The 17551-nt window shown below is 39.2% G+C and overlaps 1 protein-coding gene and 1 long non-coding RNA gene across 2 annotated transcripts in view; one reads left to right on the forward strand and one right to left on the reverse strand.

Annotated features, from left to right (window-relative positions):
* LOC148948077 (uncharacterized) overlaps window positions 1-16765 on the forward strand; it is a 44722-nt gene extending 27957 nt beyond the window's left edge. Inside the window, exon 3 of the long non-coding RNA XR_016142374.1 lies at window positions 16572-16765. This is a non-coding gene — a long non-coding RNA (uncharacterized LOC148948077). The remainder of the gene's footprint in view (window positions 1-16571) is intronic.
* The window catches only part of LOC148948074 (uncharacterized), a 407093-nt gene that overhangs the window by 323029 nt on the left and 66513 nt on the right, over window positions 1-17551 (reverse strand). The window lies entirely within an intron of this gene.

Below are 17551 nucleotides of genomic sequence, written 5' to 3' on the forward strand. Positions count from 1 at the left end.
CTTTTTTTAATCTCGTCTCTGAATTGGTTAACATCAAGTAACTTATTTCATCCTCTCCAGATGCTGAGTCCACATTCACTTCCTCCAGAGCTTCAAGAAGCTCTCGTTCTGTAAATAGTTCCAGAAATTCCTCCTTGGCCTTTGTTTTGTTATAGAGTTTACAGACATGTGGGGTGAGATGAGGAAATTTACTGGGGGCTGGATGTTCTAAACATTTGGAAAAGGCCTCCGCTTTTTGTTGGTTACTGGTAAGGAGAATGCTGTTATGCTGCAATGTCGGTATAACACCATCTTTGGGGTTTTTTCCCGCCAATCGATTGATGAAGCTATGAATATTTAACAGTGGGCTATTCATGTCTAGTATATTTGGGAAAATTTTCCATGTTGATCTCTTTGCATTTAGACCTACTTTTTCACTTTAGTTTCTGCTCTACGGAGATGTTTAAGATTTTCTGGGCTGGGGAACTTATGAAAAATGTTTCTACGTTTGCGTTTTTCATTGACAGCCTTTTTACAATCATCATTACACCATACTTTGTTTTTTTTTTTTGGTTGGCGTAGTGTATGGTGGTTGAAGGATCTTGGAATGGATTCTAAGCAGCTTTTTTTAGAACACGTGTTAGGATTTCAGCCTTTTGGTCAACCCCCAGAGCTTGAAAAACCCCGCTTCATAATTTGTATTACTTAAGATATATTTGAACCTTTGCCAATCAGCTTTCTTATGATTAAATCTAAAGGTAGGTGGCACAGTTTCACAGCTCGTATCATTTATTGTGGTCAGAATTGCCGAATGGTCTGTCTGTAGGTGCTGTACATTGCGTATTGTTACATGTGGAAGTAGATATGCTGGTCCTATTTGTAGGTCAATTGTTGAGAAGCTTCCATTCCTTATATTGTAATAAGTGTTTAGACCAAACGGTGTAAGGACTAAAGCATCTGGGACCTCTAGAATCGCTTTTTCAATGCACTTTTCTGCTGTGTTTGACTGATTTACATCCTCCCAAAGGGGACTATGGGCATTAAAATCACTGCACAAAATTGTTTTTTGCCCGGTTAGCTGTTCACGTAATACGTTAAAAATTGGATTTCTTCCATTGGGATTATAAAATGAACATATTTTAAGGTGATCACCATTTTTTAAATGAAGAATGACCCCAACCACATCTACATCGTGATTATATGGTTTTAATTGGCACTGCAGAGTGAGATAGATTATTTTTGACAAGTACAGCAACACCTCCACCCTTGGGGTCGGAAGACCTATCTTTTCTATATATTTTGAAACCAGGAATGCTAATCTTTTTTATCTCATGTAGATTTGTCTCTCGCAGACATACAATGTCGGCATTATTTTTGCTTAGCCAATTTGTTAAATCTAGAAGCTTAGTCGAGTTTAAGGAGATCACTGTCGCATGCAAAGGAGAGGAGATCGTCTTCCCTTTCTCTATCTGCTTGCTGATTTCGACTAGTTTGGGTACGAGGTGTTTTTTTCCCTTTGCTCTTTAGGCTTACCAAATCTTTTCCATCTGCATCTTCGTTTTCACTTTTTTGGGACACAATAGGGATGGCTATTGCAATTTTCAGGAGCTGAAATTCAGCAGTTGCTTATGCCCAAATGGTTGGGCCGAGAACTGTTGTGATAGCTTTCCTAGTCATAATTGCCTTCACTTGCTGCGTTTCTCCACTGGATTGGATCAGATGGCTAACTGCTAAATAAGTGGCAACTTTTTCCAATTCGCTTGATTCTGAGGCTGCCTGTGGTCTGTGCTAAGAAGATTGTGTGTCTTTTTTTGTGTTTGCTGTGTTGATGGTAGAGGTGTAATGCTATATATTTGCTGTTTTTGATTAGCACCTCTGCTGCTTTCCAAATCTCTATTTTGAGGTTGACTCACACTCTCTTTCGATAGGTTTGGTGTGGAGGGACCTGAAGTTGTTGTCAGTCTTTGAGCTAATTCTGAATTGGGAATTCTTGCTGCTACCACAGAGTACGGAAGTCTCATTTGGTCTGACAGCCTTACAATAACAGCTCTTTTCTGATACGAAGGACAAATTTTCTTTTGCAGGGAAGAGTGCCCATATGTTTTACAATTTTTGCAGTATGGTTCTCGTGCTGTGCAAGCATCTTGATTATGACCCGTTCCTCCACATTGTGGACAGGCAGGAATCGTTTGCTTGCAGTTATTTTTGGTATGGCCGTGCATCAAACAAATAGTGCACTGGAACGGTTTCGGTTTGTACCATACTTTTTGGCCGTACAGATACAATCCAACTTTTATCTCATTTTGGCTGGTTATCAGGACAGATTTACTGTCCACTAGATCACCTTCCTTCTTTTGTCGAAGTCTAGTTACAGTTGCTGGTTCTACTAGCCGTCCTGATGCATCTAGTAGCTCAAGCTGAATTTCTTCATTAGAAAGATTCAGGTCCAGTCCATATACCACATATTTGTGGAGGGCCTTTTTTATTACAATTTTACATTCGACTGTGGTACCTGCAAAAGATAACGTGTTAGACTTTTGAATAAAAATGTTTGCCAAATTTTCATTTTGAAAATAAATTTCAGCCATACCTGATCTGAGAAGACACATCAAAATTTGCTTTTGCAGCCGAAAATATTAATTTCCTTAAATTTAGGATCTCTTCTTGTTTAAACGGCTCTCCATTAGTTTTCCTTATCAAAACTGAGATACGATCTGTTTTAATTATGTTTTCTTCAATATTAGGTTGTGCGTTTGGTGAACATCTTGATCTTTTTCTTGGTGGTGTAGGTTGAGATACTATCTGAAAATTATCGTTCTTAGTAGCTTGGATTGTTTTTCTTTTTGAGCTGTTTGGTTTTTACGGATACTAGCATGCTTCACAGAAGTTGATGACTTGGGAGGGCATCTAAGAAGCATTCCTCTTCTTTTTCACTTTCGGACTGCCCGTGAAATGCTTCTCCGTTCCGCCCGAAAATAATTCCTTAAATTGTGGTCTGGCAATGCGTATATGGTAATCGGCAAATAATTCAATTCCTTAGGGAATACACTTTAAAAATAGTCTTTAAACACAGCAATCAGATTTATAATTTAAGGTAAATCACAATCTAATGAACACTCTAGGTCTATGCAATATGGGAAAAATCACAGAATATAGGAAAAATGTCTATGTCTCACAAATTGAGGCAATTTCCAATCTGAACTTTTTCACAGTGCACATGGTTTTGTTTTTTTCCTTTATATGAAAAATAAATTATAAAAATCATACATTTGTAATTTAAATTTACTACTTACATTTAATTCTATTTTTTTTTTTTTTTTTATTTTTTTATTAACTATTCATTTGTAATGCTATTAAATGATTTTTTACTCTTTTTTAAATGATGCGAGGGAGCTCCTACCTCTCAGCTCTTCTGGGATCAGGTTCCATATCTCTGCACAAGCTAAGTTAGGAGTGAAATCTGATCGCACGGTAAGGGTGAAGGATATTTGCAGGTTAGACGATGATCAGGTATGCAAATCATGTTGGTCTGAAATAGGTCGAAATAATCTTTTAAATGCAGATAGCAGCTCTCCAGCTAAAAACGAACACTAACGTCAAGCAGGATAATTGATACAGGGACCCCAACGACAAGTACTCTTCATTTTTTCCAATTAATATCAGGCATCGTTGATGAATCGAATTCAGTTTTTGCAGGTGGGATTTAAAAGTTGATTGCCAGATCATTGCACAATACTGTAAATGGGGTTTTATAAGAGTATTTTACAGGAGGACTAGCGTTTTCTGCGGCAAAGCGCTTTTCAGTTTTTTTATTGTTCCAAAATTCCGGGATAGCTTTAACTCTACTGCTTGAATATGATGCACGAATGATAGGTTCTCATCAAGGAGGATTCCTAGGTATTTTGCAAAATGCTTTTCTGGTCAACTAATCACACCTCTGGATGTCTGGATACCACATATCTCCAGATGGACACTTCCAACCCGGGAAAAAAATAGAACGCAAGATTTCTCAACATTAATAACAAGTCGGTTAGCATCCATCCAGAGATACGTCCCCTCCAGAACCTCCCTCAGTTTAGACATGAGCGTTGTCTTATCCATTTCACAGCAACCCAGCGTGGTGTCATCGGCAAAGGCCACGAGCTCATCATCTTCACCTTCGGACCAGAGGGAGTTTTTATCCTGGCACAAGTTACAGCAGCGAAGATTTGATCGTGCCGGGCTCAGCACTCGACTCAGATCGTTAACATGGATCAGGAAAAGTAATGGTCCTAATATTGAGCCCTGGGGGACACCGCAGTTAACGCGCACATCGTTTCCAGGATCTTCTCCCAAATAAATGCTGTGGTCCCTCAGATATGATCTGAACCAATCCAGGGCTTCACCTCTTATTCCTATATGTTCCAGCTTCCCGAGGAGAATTGAATGGTACATGCTATCAAATGCTTTCCTGATATCAAGCAGAACCGCTGCAGGTAGTAGACCAGAATCCAAAGCTTTGTTTCTCCATAAACTTAACGCCGTTAGTGCATCCTGCGTGGAGTGCCCTGGTCTGAACCCAAACTGGCGATTATTAAAAAACCCTTTCTTTTCTAGAAACTGGAGTAGCTGCTGTTGCATAGGTTTTTCAAAAACTGAGAGGATAGAAATAGGTCTGTAATTAGCCGGGTCAACTCGAGAACCGCCTTTGTGCAATGGAATTATTTTAGCTTTCTTTAGCAGTTCTGGGAAAGTGCCCTTGTGCAGAGACAAATTTATGAGGTAAGTAAGGGGTTCTATGATTGAAGGGGCAACTGCTTTTAACAGTTTGGTATGTACTCGGTCGAACCCAGAAGCCGATTTGCCTCTTAGATTGAGTATGATTAGCAGAATTTCAGATGGAGAGACAGGTGCTATTGCCATGGACTTAGTGCATGCCGGCCCAAGGTAATTTTTAAAATTCTTCACGGAATTCCCAACAGAATCTGCTGTTTTTCTGCCCACTTCTGCAAAAAATGTTCCCAATTCATTTGCAACGTTATCTGGTCCTGTTACTGTCTCCCCATTGACAGATAATTTAGATGGAAGCTCAGGTGGGGGGCTGCAGGGAGGCAGTATAGAGGTAACAACCTTCCATATTTTCCGAGAATTTTTGTCGCTTTCAGCTATTTTCCCACTAAAATAATCTCGTTTAGCTTTACGTAAAACTGATCGAAGACATTTTTTTTATTTTTCATATTTATCCAGCGTTGCAATGCATGGGTCATTTGTGTAATCCATCCACAGTTTATTTTTCCTGGTAATACACTGGAGCAGTCCATGACTAATCCAAGGGCTTATGGGTTGATTTTTCCGTCCCGTCCTCATTGAACGCTTTTCACAACAGCAATCCGTATATATTCTCATGAAAATGTTTTGAAATTCCTCAAATCCTGAATTAACATCATCTGTATTCATAACACTTTCCCAGGGTGTGCTCTCCAGATTTTGATTAAGAGTTTTCAAGTTCTCGTTATTCAGTTTCCAGGTAGTGAACTCCTGCTTAATCGAAGCATTAGGCTTTAGATATTTATGCTGTATGTTGAAATTTGTAATCAGAGGGAAGTGATCTGAAGTGTCGGATAGCAGAACTGAGGCTGATGTTGGAGGCAGAGTCGAAAAAATGTTATCAATCAGTGAGTGGGAAGTGGCAGTTACTCGGGTTGAAATTGTCTTCGAGAGGTACATATTCGACGCAGACATTATACTAGGCAGATCTGTCGCACCGGAAGATAGAGGAAGAGTAAGATTGATGTTGAAGTCCCCCATTAAGATAGCTTCAGTCCCTTGTTTCTCTAGATTATCTGATATGTGGATTAAGTTCTAAAAGACTTTAGAAACAGATCCTGCCGGTGGGAAGTATACTTCTCCAACTGTTAATTTCTTCTTTGAATGTAAACACATTTCCAGGAAAAGTGATTCATACATTCCTTCTATATTCCGGGTTAATTCTTTGTTAATGCATACCGAGTACTCTTGCTCTGTGCAAAAAATGGGAAGTATATCCAGGTATTTCCAGAAGGGTGTCTGTTTGTCTTGTTAAAAAGGTTTCGCAAAGTCCGACTACATCTGGCTGCAACTGTTGACAAAGAGTCGTTAGATCCGCGACTGATGAGCATAACGCTTGACAGATCAGTTGAAGAACAGTGAACTGAGATTCAGAGCGTCCCATACTTAAATTACACACTTCTTCATAACGGCTTCTAGGAAATTTACTTTTATCAAATAACGGGGTATCTGATTCATTATTAATTTCTAAATCAAAAATATTTTCTAAATCCAAAAAATTTTCTTCCAGCTCTACTAATCTAGCATTACTTTGGCTTGTGGACGAGGAGGCACCCCCGGGAGGATTAGAACAGGAATTCATTACTTACCAACATACTGAAGAGAGGCAATAGCTGTACCTTTGAGAAGAGCAGTAGACCACTCTGAAGTTTGTAAACCCGAACTTTTCTTATAACTCTGGAAAAGAAAAACAAAGCAAGAACACACGAAAAGGAAAAACATCTCATTGGATAAACAGAAATCAAGAATATGCAAGCGGCAAATTACACATAAACACTCTCTCATGGCGCAGTTATAATACTTTTTAAATTTAATTTTATCATCAATTTTACTACTCTAATTTTACCAATATTCACTCCTAATTACTTCAGTATTATAGCTGCCCCACAAACCTCAAGAAATATTAACAAAAAAAAGAAAAATTCTAAGCGTCCAAATCAGAATCATTCGCATCGTCCGAGCCAGCACGGGGGAGCTTGAGCAGATCATAGCATTCGTTTGGACACTTCATCCACTGAGCCGTCTTTGCTTTCTTGGTTTCTAACCAAAGTATGATCCCTTTTTGGATCAGACGCATTTCCGCTATTTTCTCACTCGCTACTTTTGAATTTCGTAGCTTATAACCAAGTGATAAAAGTTCTTTGCGTCGTTTCCCGAGATCAGCTGACAAGCCAACAGATACGCTAAAACCGTTTTTTTTCAGTTTACCACACTTTCATTATTTCTGACTGATCAAAATTTTCAAGGCTAGCGAAAATCGGATCAGCGGACTTTTTTCGTTGCGCGCTGTTTCTCAGTGTTGGACCGCTAGAGCCAAACGACTCGGCATTTGACGGTTTCTTCAAAATTCTGTATACCACATTCATCCGTATCTCATTCGCGGTAGCTATTCCGAGTTTTGATTCGAAGAAACCAACTAATTTCTGACGGAGATCTTCGCCATCTGAAGATTCTAGACCGTGGATAACAAGATTGTTTCTTCTCGAGTATAGTTCTGACCGCAGAGCGGTCGATTTAACTCTTAAAAGCTCGGATCTGAGCGACCTGTTTTCCGACCGTAGAAGTTTATTTTACTCCTGGAGCTTTGCGATTTTCTGCAGGACTTTGTCCATTCGGTCATCAAAATGTTGTTGCGTGAGTGCCATAATTCTCGACTATTATGCCACTATGCCTTCAAAAATTTTCAAACAAAACATGGAGTGATACTTACTCGCAAGGGCCCCTGTATGGTAATAGAACCAACTATCACTCGGGGCCTGCTTTCAGAAAATGCAGTGTTTGAGAAATCCAAATTTGACGTTTCTCCGACCAGCGTTAATGAACTATCCAATCAGTAATTATCCAATCTCAAATTCCACTTCTCGCCAAAAGTATATCACCAACGAATTAATTGATACACATAGGACAGGATTATACGTCACTATAATCCCAAGCCAATTGTTGTTATGAAATTCACTGATTTAATAATGTTCATAAGTTATCCGCTTTAGATTTTAGATGTGTTTGCTCTGAACTCTGAAATAAGACCGAAAAATTAAAGTTCTATGTTTGTGAATTGCGTTGAAAGTTTCTGGTTTTCTTTTGCTTTATAAAAAGTGGGTTTTAAAAATGAATTGCGAAAAAACCTGCCCATACCTGTCATTTTATGTATACATCTAATGTCTTTATATTTACATTTTTACGCGTAACTAAAAAGAAAATTTAATTTTTAATTTTTTAATTTAATTTTTGTTTTAGAAGTTGTAAATGCTTTACCAGGTGACAGCAAGAAGCCCTTTCATTTTCCAAGCCATCTTTTGTCACCAAAACGAGAGGATGTTCCCTTGCTAAATTTACCTAGCATTTCGGGATCATGTAAATTTGAATACGACACTCAGGAATCCAAATGTTCTAACAAGGAAGGTACATCTGAAACATTGTGTTTTTGTTGATTGAAACGTATTGGATAATATTTTATTGGACAAAATTAGGACGAAAGGGCTTAATCTTAAAATGAAACTTTTGTTTTATCTTATTCCAATATGCAGGTATATATCAAACCGCTTTTGTAGTCTTTCATGAACATTTTTATATTTTCACTTGAATGTGGTTTGGTAGGTTTTATTATCAAACTGTTCGTGGTAACGAACTGTAAGTAAGGAGTGACCCGGCTCAATAGTAACCGGATTTTTAAAAAACGGAATTTTGATAGCAATAGACACAGCAAAAGGAATAGATTTATATTCTGATTTCAAATATATGAGTTTCGTTACGTTTAGTCTTACCCCTCATAGGTTACGAGCATGAAAAAATTTTCTTTATTTCGAAAAAAGGGTGAAACACCTCATAAGAGTCATAATAAAAATCACACCATCAGATTCAGCGTATCAGGAAACCCTAGTATTGAGGTTTCAAGCTTATATCTGCAAAAATGTGGAATTTTGTATTTTTTCCCAGAAGAAAGATCACGGATGCGTGTTTATTTTTTCTTCTGGGAAATCTACAAGGGACATTCCTTACTTCGGAATTGCTACTAACCTCATCGAAAGTGTCAAAACTACTGGAATATTTGTGAACACAGTTGTCATCACTAGTCATCTTCTCCATCGGTTTAATGTTCGCCTATAGTTCCCTTTTATTATAAATTGTGCCAGTGGCTGCATTTCTTGTCGTCTGACCAGAAAAATATAATCCTTTAAATACACAAATTTGTCTTTTGGTCTCCGGGGACCCACTCTTATCAAAACTTATCTCATTGGAATTTTGCTTGTTGCACTTCCTTGATTTCTTAATTTTGAATTCATGAATATCTTTTAGATTTTTATTTGCATCTCTAATTTTTTGTCAGATTTAATTCTTGCAAAATTTGTGGAAATTTCCATCTCGTCATTTATAGTTTCTTTTATGGGTTCAGGGGGGGGGGAGGAGTCTCAAATTTGTCTCTAGATTGACGTATATAGAAGTCTCCTGGGATTTCTCAGTTTTGCGAATTGGGACGCTATCTGAAGCACCAAATTTAAACAGAAGTGACTTCCGTCACACATTCAGTGACACCGTCATCAGCACTGACAGTTTCGCTTGTCAACCACTAACAATGTGTCATCCTTTGTAAAGAAAGTCCACTCTTTAGATCGAACCTCTTCCCATGTATAGCCTGTGTCAACAAATAAAACTCATCATGTAAAAAAGGTCCCTTCTCTTTCGATATCCCCCCGAGTCATCCCCCACTTCATCCCCAGGAACTCAACACTGTCCGATATACCTTCCAGCCTTTATCACACAAGAATTACCCAGGTTTAAATTATTTTGAAGTAAAGACAAACCGTCTTCCTAAACCACTTTTCCCCACCCCCAGAACTGTCCCACCCTTACAGAACATAACAATTCAAACTCCACTACCCACAACATCCCACCTCCAAAATCATAAATCTAAGCCATGTGAATAATATTGTGACGCTTCGCGTTACAATTTCCCAAAAATTTATCTAAGTAATGCCGAAAGCTTCAACTTTGAAAAACTTAAGGTAGTAAACATAACTGGGGGACTGTTGGATCTTGACGTTATTTCATTACTGAGGTGCATAACCAAAATCCATCTTTACTAAATTTAAATGGCTACCATAAATTTATCAAGTTAAGGCCTCTACCAGTCTATAACGGAATACCCCAGGTAGTACAACTGGACCCATCTTATTCATCGTAATTGTAAATAATTTGGCTGAATATATCTCCTTACGATGGAAATTTGTGAATGATATGGCTCTACTAGAGGTCGCCAGGAAAAATATAAAAAGTAGTCCACTTGAAATCCTTTGAAGATGTTGCAACAGAAGCTCTCAAAGATAAAATTTATTTAAACCCATTGAAATCTACAATACTAACAATCAATTTTCTAAACACAACCCCCTCATTTACATCTACTTGTCCAAGTGAAATTGTGACACAAAAAATAAAACTTTTAGAAGTAACTATACCTTCCAATATTTAATGGGAAGCCCATGTTTTAACTATAACCAAGCAAGCCAATATTTCCCTCGCTTTCCTTAAGCAATTGGCAAAATATCAATGCCCTGCTTCTGCTTTTTTTTGAAATTTTACATATCCTTTATTCGCCCAACTCTCGAATATGCTTGCCCTCTATAGAATTTCTTACTAAATAAAAATAAACCCAAAAGGTTGCAATCCGTCCAGAAAAGGCATTTAAAAATAATTGCACGGGAAGGGAAGTTGCCTTGCTCCTACTTCTTAGAAAATTTAAAATCAAAATCCTGGAAAATAGACAACATGCTGTATGCCTCCGTTTTGATGGTAATGCGAGAACCAACATTCGAACTGAAAACCTTTTTCCGCCTCCCCATAATCCTGAACGGAAACCTCTCTCAAGAGAGGCAAAAAATTCCATCCCCATTCTAGAATCTGTAAAGACTAAAACAAAAAGATTTTTAGACAGATTTATACCAACCCTCACTCAAATCCTTAACACCGCCAATACCTCTTAATAAACTCTTTTTTATACTCTTTTGACGCTTGTTATTTTTAATTTGATTTATGACTTATTATATTATATGCCGTTTTATGACTCTAAAGCGGGGCTCCCATGGTGTCAATAAAGTTAATAAAGCTGTCCATAAAGTTAATAAACCGTTTTCCTCTTATAACTTTATTGACTTTATGGTTGTCGGAAAGAAGTTAAACTTTAGAAGTTAAAAAGAAACAACATAAAATCATGAAAACATCATTACAAGCCATACAGTAGGCTACTTACCTCCATCATTTATACAACCACTTCACTTTACTTTACCAACACTCTCTCCCCCTAATGTGCAAATATATAGCCTCTATTTTCAATACAATTTTTCAGTTTTTAATTTTGTTAATGTTTCTTCTTTGCTGCTTAATCAATTAAAAAAAGTATTGATTCACGGCAAAATCTATGGAAGATAAATAATTTGAGCAATAAATTTGTACAATAGGGGGGGGGGTGTGAAGTATTTTCAGGAATAATCTTGGCTAAGCAAGTATTTTAGAATTATATTTAAATTTTAAAAAACAAAAGTCTAAATGGGAAATTTAAAAACCCAAAATTAGTATAAATTTTTATTTTGCTAAAATTTAAATAAGTAGGCTAGTGACTTAGGCTATCATATATGCAGTCCTTGAAAAGAGATGTTAGCTTGGCAATACCTTCCTGGATACATTTCATACCTTGGACCCTGAAAGTCTTATTCACCTAGCTCAACTACTTCCCAAGACACCAATAAGCCTCTCAATTAGAACTTAACCAAAATTTTACTTAAAAATCTTCTAGAATTAATTGACAGCCAAAAAATCAAGAATACTATGACAAGAATACTAAGGTCGATAAAATTGACGAAGGCAGATTTAAGCGTTTTTTACACTTTTTGCTTACATCAGTGAGCTGTAAGATCTTAGAACAAAGATGAGTTAAAAAACGATAATCTTTACAGAAAGATGTAAGATCTTAGATGTAAGATCTTCGTGCTAAAAAACGGGCCTAATTTAACTTTTTCAATAAGTTCCGGAGAGTTTCGCCAATAGGAGAAGACTTGTGGAAAATTTCCATTCAGGTAAAAGAAACTAATCAGATAGCCAGTCTTGAACTGTTTTCTTTAATCTGTGAAACGTTAATATGTGGAAAATTGAAGCAGAAGACTTGCTTTTTTCACTGACTTACTGACTTACTTGACTTATGTCTCCTGTCGGGCGCTGCTCGGCGTAGAGAGTGACGTCTGCCTCCTCCATCCACTTTGGTCCATGGCAAGCGTTTGCACATCGCTCAACCTGATATTTGCCATCGTCAGAAACTAGGACAGGCTGTCAGACCATCGTTTTTTCGGTCGGCCGCGAGGTCGCTACCAACCGGCCTTGACAGAGTCGAAGTCATGGATCGTTTTCGCAGCTATGTGTGGAGGCATTCGAAGTAGGTGTCCGAACCATCGTAGTGTTCGCTCGGCTGCTTGGGTCGAAAACCGAGACTGCTTGGTGAGACGCAGCAGCTTCTCATTGCTGACGAAGTCGAGCCATCGTAGACCTTCGATCCTCCTCAGGCTCTTCGACTGAAAGACATCAATTGCCTTGAGGGTTGCGGCTGAAGCTTGCCACGTTTCAGCTCCATAGAGCATCACAGAGCCGACGAGGGCGTTGAAAATCCGCAGTTTCGTTTTGCGACTGATGTTTGGTTTTCGCCAGAGGTCACGGTTCAGTCTGCCCATGGCAGAAGACGCTTTGGATATTCTCGCTTGTAGTTCAGAAAGAAGCGAGCCATCTGAAGAAATTATGGTGCCCAGGTAGGTGAACCTTTGGACAACTTCGATGCTAGTGGTTCTATCCAGGTTAACTGAAGGATTGGCAGCAGGGGAGGATGGATCTATGGCCATAATTTTCGTTTTAGTCCAGTTTATCTGCAGTCCTACTTTTGCAGCCTCTTCTCGTAGGATTCGGAGCGCTTCCAGGAACTGCTCCATGGAGTCCGCCAGAATGGCCAAGTCATCGGCAAAATCAGCATCTGTAATGACACGATCTCCAAACTTGAGTACAAAGCTGAGACGTGAAGTAGTCCTTGTCATAACGTAGTCTATGATGACATTGAAGAGCTCTGGGGCCACTGCACATCCTTGGCGCACTCCTGTCGTGATTTGGAAGAACGGGCTGCGCCGGCCGTTCACTTGAACACAGCTCTCCGTCCCATGGTGTAGAGCTTTGAAGAGTCTGCAGTATTTCTCAGGGAGGCCTGTCGATTGTAGAATCCGCCAAAGGGCTTCTCGGTCCACTGAGTCGAACGCAGCACGGAAGTCGACGAAGGTAAAAAAAGCTTTTTGTCAGAACTCCGTGGCTTTTTCTATGATTTGTCGGATCGTAAAAATCTGCTCGATGGTTGAACGGTCCGACATGAAACCAGCTTGCTGCGGTCGCCAGATTTTACGCATGATATTTTGACATCGATCTAGCAGGACCATTGAGAAAAGTTTTCTCGGGACAGACAGTAGGGTTATTCCACGGAAGTTCGAGCAGTCGCTTCTAGAGCCTTTCCTCTTCCATAAAGGGATAATAACACCCTTCCGCCAATCTTTGGGAATTGTCTCGGTTCGCCAGATTGTAGAGAACAGGGTCTGGAGAAACAGGAGCATAACAGGACCTGCATATTTTAGCAGCTCCGAACTCAGGCCACAGATACCGGCAGCTTTATTGTTCTTGAGCCTTTTTACTACATTTCCAATTTCTGAGGGGCTGAAAGGCTCGTCTGGAGGAGCATCTGCTTTGGGTCTTGGACTGCCAGGTTGGCTGGGACTATCAGTAGGAGGCATAGACGGGCTAGTTTTGTTCAGGAGTGAGCAGAAGTGATCCTTCCACCGCTCGAGACAAGAACCCTCATCAGAGAGAAGTGTCCCATCCCTGGATAGGATGGGTCCCAATGCTGGTGTTTTATTTTCTGTGAGATCACGGAGGTGCTTAAACAGGCTACCCATGTCTTTCTTTTTTGCTGCTAGTTCGATTTCATCGGCTTTCCTTGCAGCAAACTGAGTTCGGTCTCGGTGAATAAGTCTGTTCCGTACTCCATTGAGCCTTCGATAGGTGGCCATGTCCCCAAGAAGTCTTGCCCTCGGCCTTTGCTCTATGACCTGCAGTGTTTCGTCAGTTAGCCACGATTTCTTCGGGAAACTTCGCTTGCCAAGCACCAGCTGTGCTGCTTCGCTGGTCTGCGATTTAAAATACTTCCATGCGTCTTCGCTGCTGTTGAGTGTTGCAAGGAGCTCAAAGCGATTCGATATCTCAACACTATACTTCAGGCGAGTATCTGGCTCCTTTAGCTTTCCAATATCCGCTGCTACTGGTTTTCTTTCCGATCGCTGTGCATGGAGGCGAAGCTGGACATCAGCACACACAAGCCTGTGATCTGCATATCCGAGCTCTGCTGATCTGTAAGTTCTGCAGTTCTTCACAGATGATCTCCAGCGTTTAGAAATAATGACGTAGTCAATCATCTTCTTTGTGCGACCGTCGTTACTATACCACGTGTACTGGTGGATAGCCTTACGTTGAAAGTAGGTGTTTGCGATCACAAGTTCATGGGATCGGCACAGTTCGAGTAGGCGAAGGCCGTTATCGTTCAGTGGGTCGGGGGATACAGGTCCAATTGTGCCACGCAGAACACCCATATCATCTCGCACTTTAGCATTGAAGTCACCGAGAAGAACAGTGACATCGTGGGGGGACACTGTTGACAGGCATCTGGACAGAGCAGAGTAGAACTCTTCCTTGGTTACGTCGTTGGAATCGTTGGTCGGGGCAGAGCATACGAAAATTGTTATCTTGCCATGCTTGTGCCCAAAGCGGGCCTTCATTGTTCTGTCCGATACAGCTTCGTGCAAGAGTAAAGCTTTTCTTGCAGGGCCGTTTAGCGCGAGGCCAACACCATTTCTTCTCATGCTCCCTCCAGACCAGACTAACGAGTGATTATCGCCTATTCGCTCTTCTCCACGTCCAGTAAGACGGGTTTCTGTGAGACCTGCAATCGCCGCTTTATTCTTACGAAGTTCTTGAGGAAGTAGGTTCTTTGATGCAGGTGGATTCAGGGTCAAAACATTCCAGGTGGCTATTCGAAGCCCCCTTTGGTCTAGAAGGTTTAGTCTGTCAGTCTTTCTGACGTCGTCAGCATGTCTGTTGACGCGAGAGGGTCGAGATCTTAAAAGGGGGTCCGGATCTGAGGCTATATAATCACTTTGCGTAGCACTTGATTTTCAGGTGGAGGGTCGCTAGCCCAACCGACCCAAGGCCTGGGGAATCTGATTAGAGATAGGTTTAACCTAGATACTGAGATTCCCGGGGTGGGCTCCACCCGCCACATGAGGTTGTAGCCACCCTGATCGGAGTGTTTAGTTAGGGGATGACCCCATATCCAGAGGCACGTGGTCAGCAGACAAGGTCTGCATCATTCCGGACGAACTTAATCCACCTCCATTTCACTAATGAGAAATAAACCTTTAATATGACGGTCGTCACGAAGGGAACATAAAGGACGAAATGCGTGTTGAAAACGCGTTTAATGAAATAAGTGAAACAATGTGTTAGGAATTGGATCCTGATTTTTGTCTGTAAGACTTCTTTAGTAAGTTTTAATGTAAAAACAACATCTAACAACTTCTAACAACGACTAACTTATTAAATTGAAAAAGTTATCAAAAAATAATGTCAGATATATTCAAGAATGAACGTGTTAATAATTCAAATTAATTGCTTCAAAAATTTTCCATAAAGTCTGGAAGGTAAAATACCTGTAAAGTTCCGTAAAGTTTGTGAGCGCGACGAACTTTACGGTATGTAACTTTGCGGAATACTTTATAAACTTTATTGACGCCGTGGGAGCCCCCCTTAAATTTTTACCTTTAATATATGACAAGACCTGATTTGGTTCGATATGACCCTTTTTAGCTACTTTAATATTTTGTTTTATTTGGTTTTATTATTTATTTATTTCTTTATAATTTTATCTGTTTATATTTCTCAATGTTTTGGTGTCCCTGATTCTAATTCAATTGATTTGCTTTTCATCGTTGTTGTTTACTTTGTGTTCTTTTTTTTTGTGACACGAACTTATATTCGACGATTTATCGCTTGTGCAAAGTTCAAAAATAAAGTCTTATTCTATTTTATTCTTCCAATAAATATTGTGTACCCCCAGGTTCTAGGGGGCTGTGTAAACCCCGGAGTATTTACTATATGGTCATTGGTCTATTTTGGACAAAATGGAAATCTCAAAAATTTTAGCGGACGCATTTGAGGAAAATACGGTTCGTTGGGGGGGGGGGCTAGTTGCCATCAGATTACTTTTGATTCTCAAACAGGGAACTATAAATTTCTGATTTACAATGGAATGAGCTCCCTCTGAAGTTTATGCTAGCATCCCTTCCGTAAAAAGCTTATATGCGCCGGGAACATATGCGCAGGGAGGTTGTGTTATCCCTGGAGTTTTTGTTATATGATTTCTGCTCAATTTAATCTAGTTACTCGTTCTATGTTATGAATTTATTTGCTATGAATTTCAGGTTTTAATTCGGTCTATGTTAGTGACTTTCGTTGAATGTTTCTGGTTTTCTTGTGCTTCGTAAGAGTTAGTTTTTAAAAAAAATTTGTGGAAAAAGCCTGCCTATGCAACTGATTTTATGTATACATATAATGTCTGTATATTTACATTTTTACACGTAACTAAAAAGAAAAAGCTATCAGATTTGCTTAATAAGCTTTAATTTAAAATTTTTCATGTCTGTTTAATTTAAATTTTGTTTTAGAAGTTGAAGATGCTATACCAGGTGACAGCGAGAAGCCCTTTCATTTTCGAAACCATCTCTTGTCACCAAAACGAGAAGATGTTCCTCTGCTTAATTTATTTAGCATTTCAGGACCATGTAAATTTGAACACGAAACACAAGAATCAAAATGTTATAACAATGAAGGTACATCTGAAACATTGTATTTTTGCTAATTGAAATTTATTAGATAATACTTTATTTGAAAAAAATAGGACAAAGGGACTTATTCTTAAGATGGAACTTTCATTTTATATTATTCCTATGTGCGATTGTTTGCCAAACCGTTTTTTTTTTTCGTCTTTTATTAACATTTTTAAATTTTCACTTGAAGGTGGTATGTTAAGTTTTATTATCAGACAGTTCGTTAAGTCTTACCAATCAAAGGTTATGATCATGAGAAAATTTTCATTATTTTTGAAAAAAGTGGGAAACACCCCCTTAAAAGTCATAGGATCTTAATGAAAATCACTTCATAAGATTCAGCGGATCAGAGAAACTTTTTGTTCAAGCTACAAGCTACTATCTGCAAAAATGTAGAATTTTGTATTTTTTGACAGAAGAAATATCACAGATGCGTGTTTAGTTGTTGTTGTTTTTTTCAGAGGTGATCGTATCGACCCACTGACCCTGGAATATCGTAAGGGGGCTAGGTCAAACGGAAATTAAAACTTCTCAGGCCTTCTGTAAGTGACCAAAAAGCTCGGGGGGGCAACTGGGCCCCTTCCCCGACCCTTTTCCCCCCAAAAATAGTCCGATAAAAATTTTGAGATAGCCATTTTTTCATCATAGTTAAAAGGCTCAATAACTATGCCTTTGGAGATAACATGACCCCCCCCCCTCACAGCCCCAGGGGAAAGGTCTTAGGTTATAAAAATTGCCCAATGTTTACGCATAGTATTTGTTATTGGGACGCATGCATACATTTTGGTTCCATTGTAACTGAACCACCGTGCAACTGA

The sequence above is a fragment of the Artemia sp. Qi Xiang Cuo genome, chromosome 10 (genome assembly GCF_049724085.1).
Source record: "Artemia sp. Qi Xiang Cuo chromosome 10, ASM4972408v1, whole genome shotgun sequence".
Classification (NCBI taxonomy): domain Eukaryota; kingdom Metazoa; phylum Arthropoda; class Branchiopoda; order Anostraca; family Artemiidae; genus Artemia; species Artemia sp. Qi Xiang Cuo.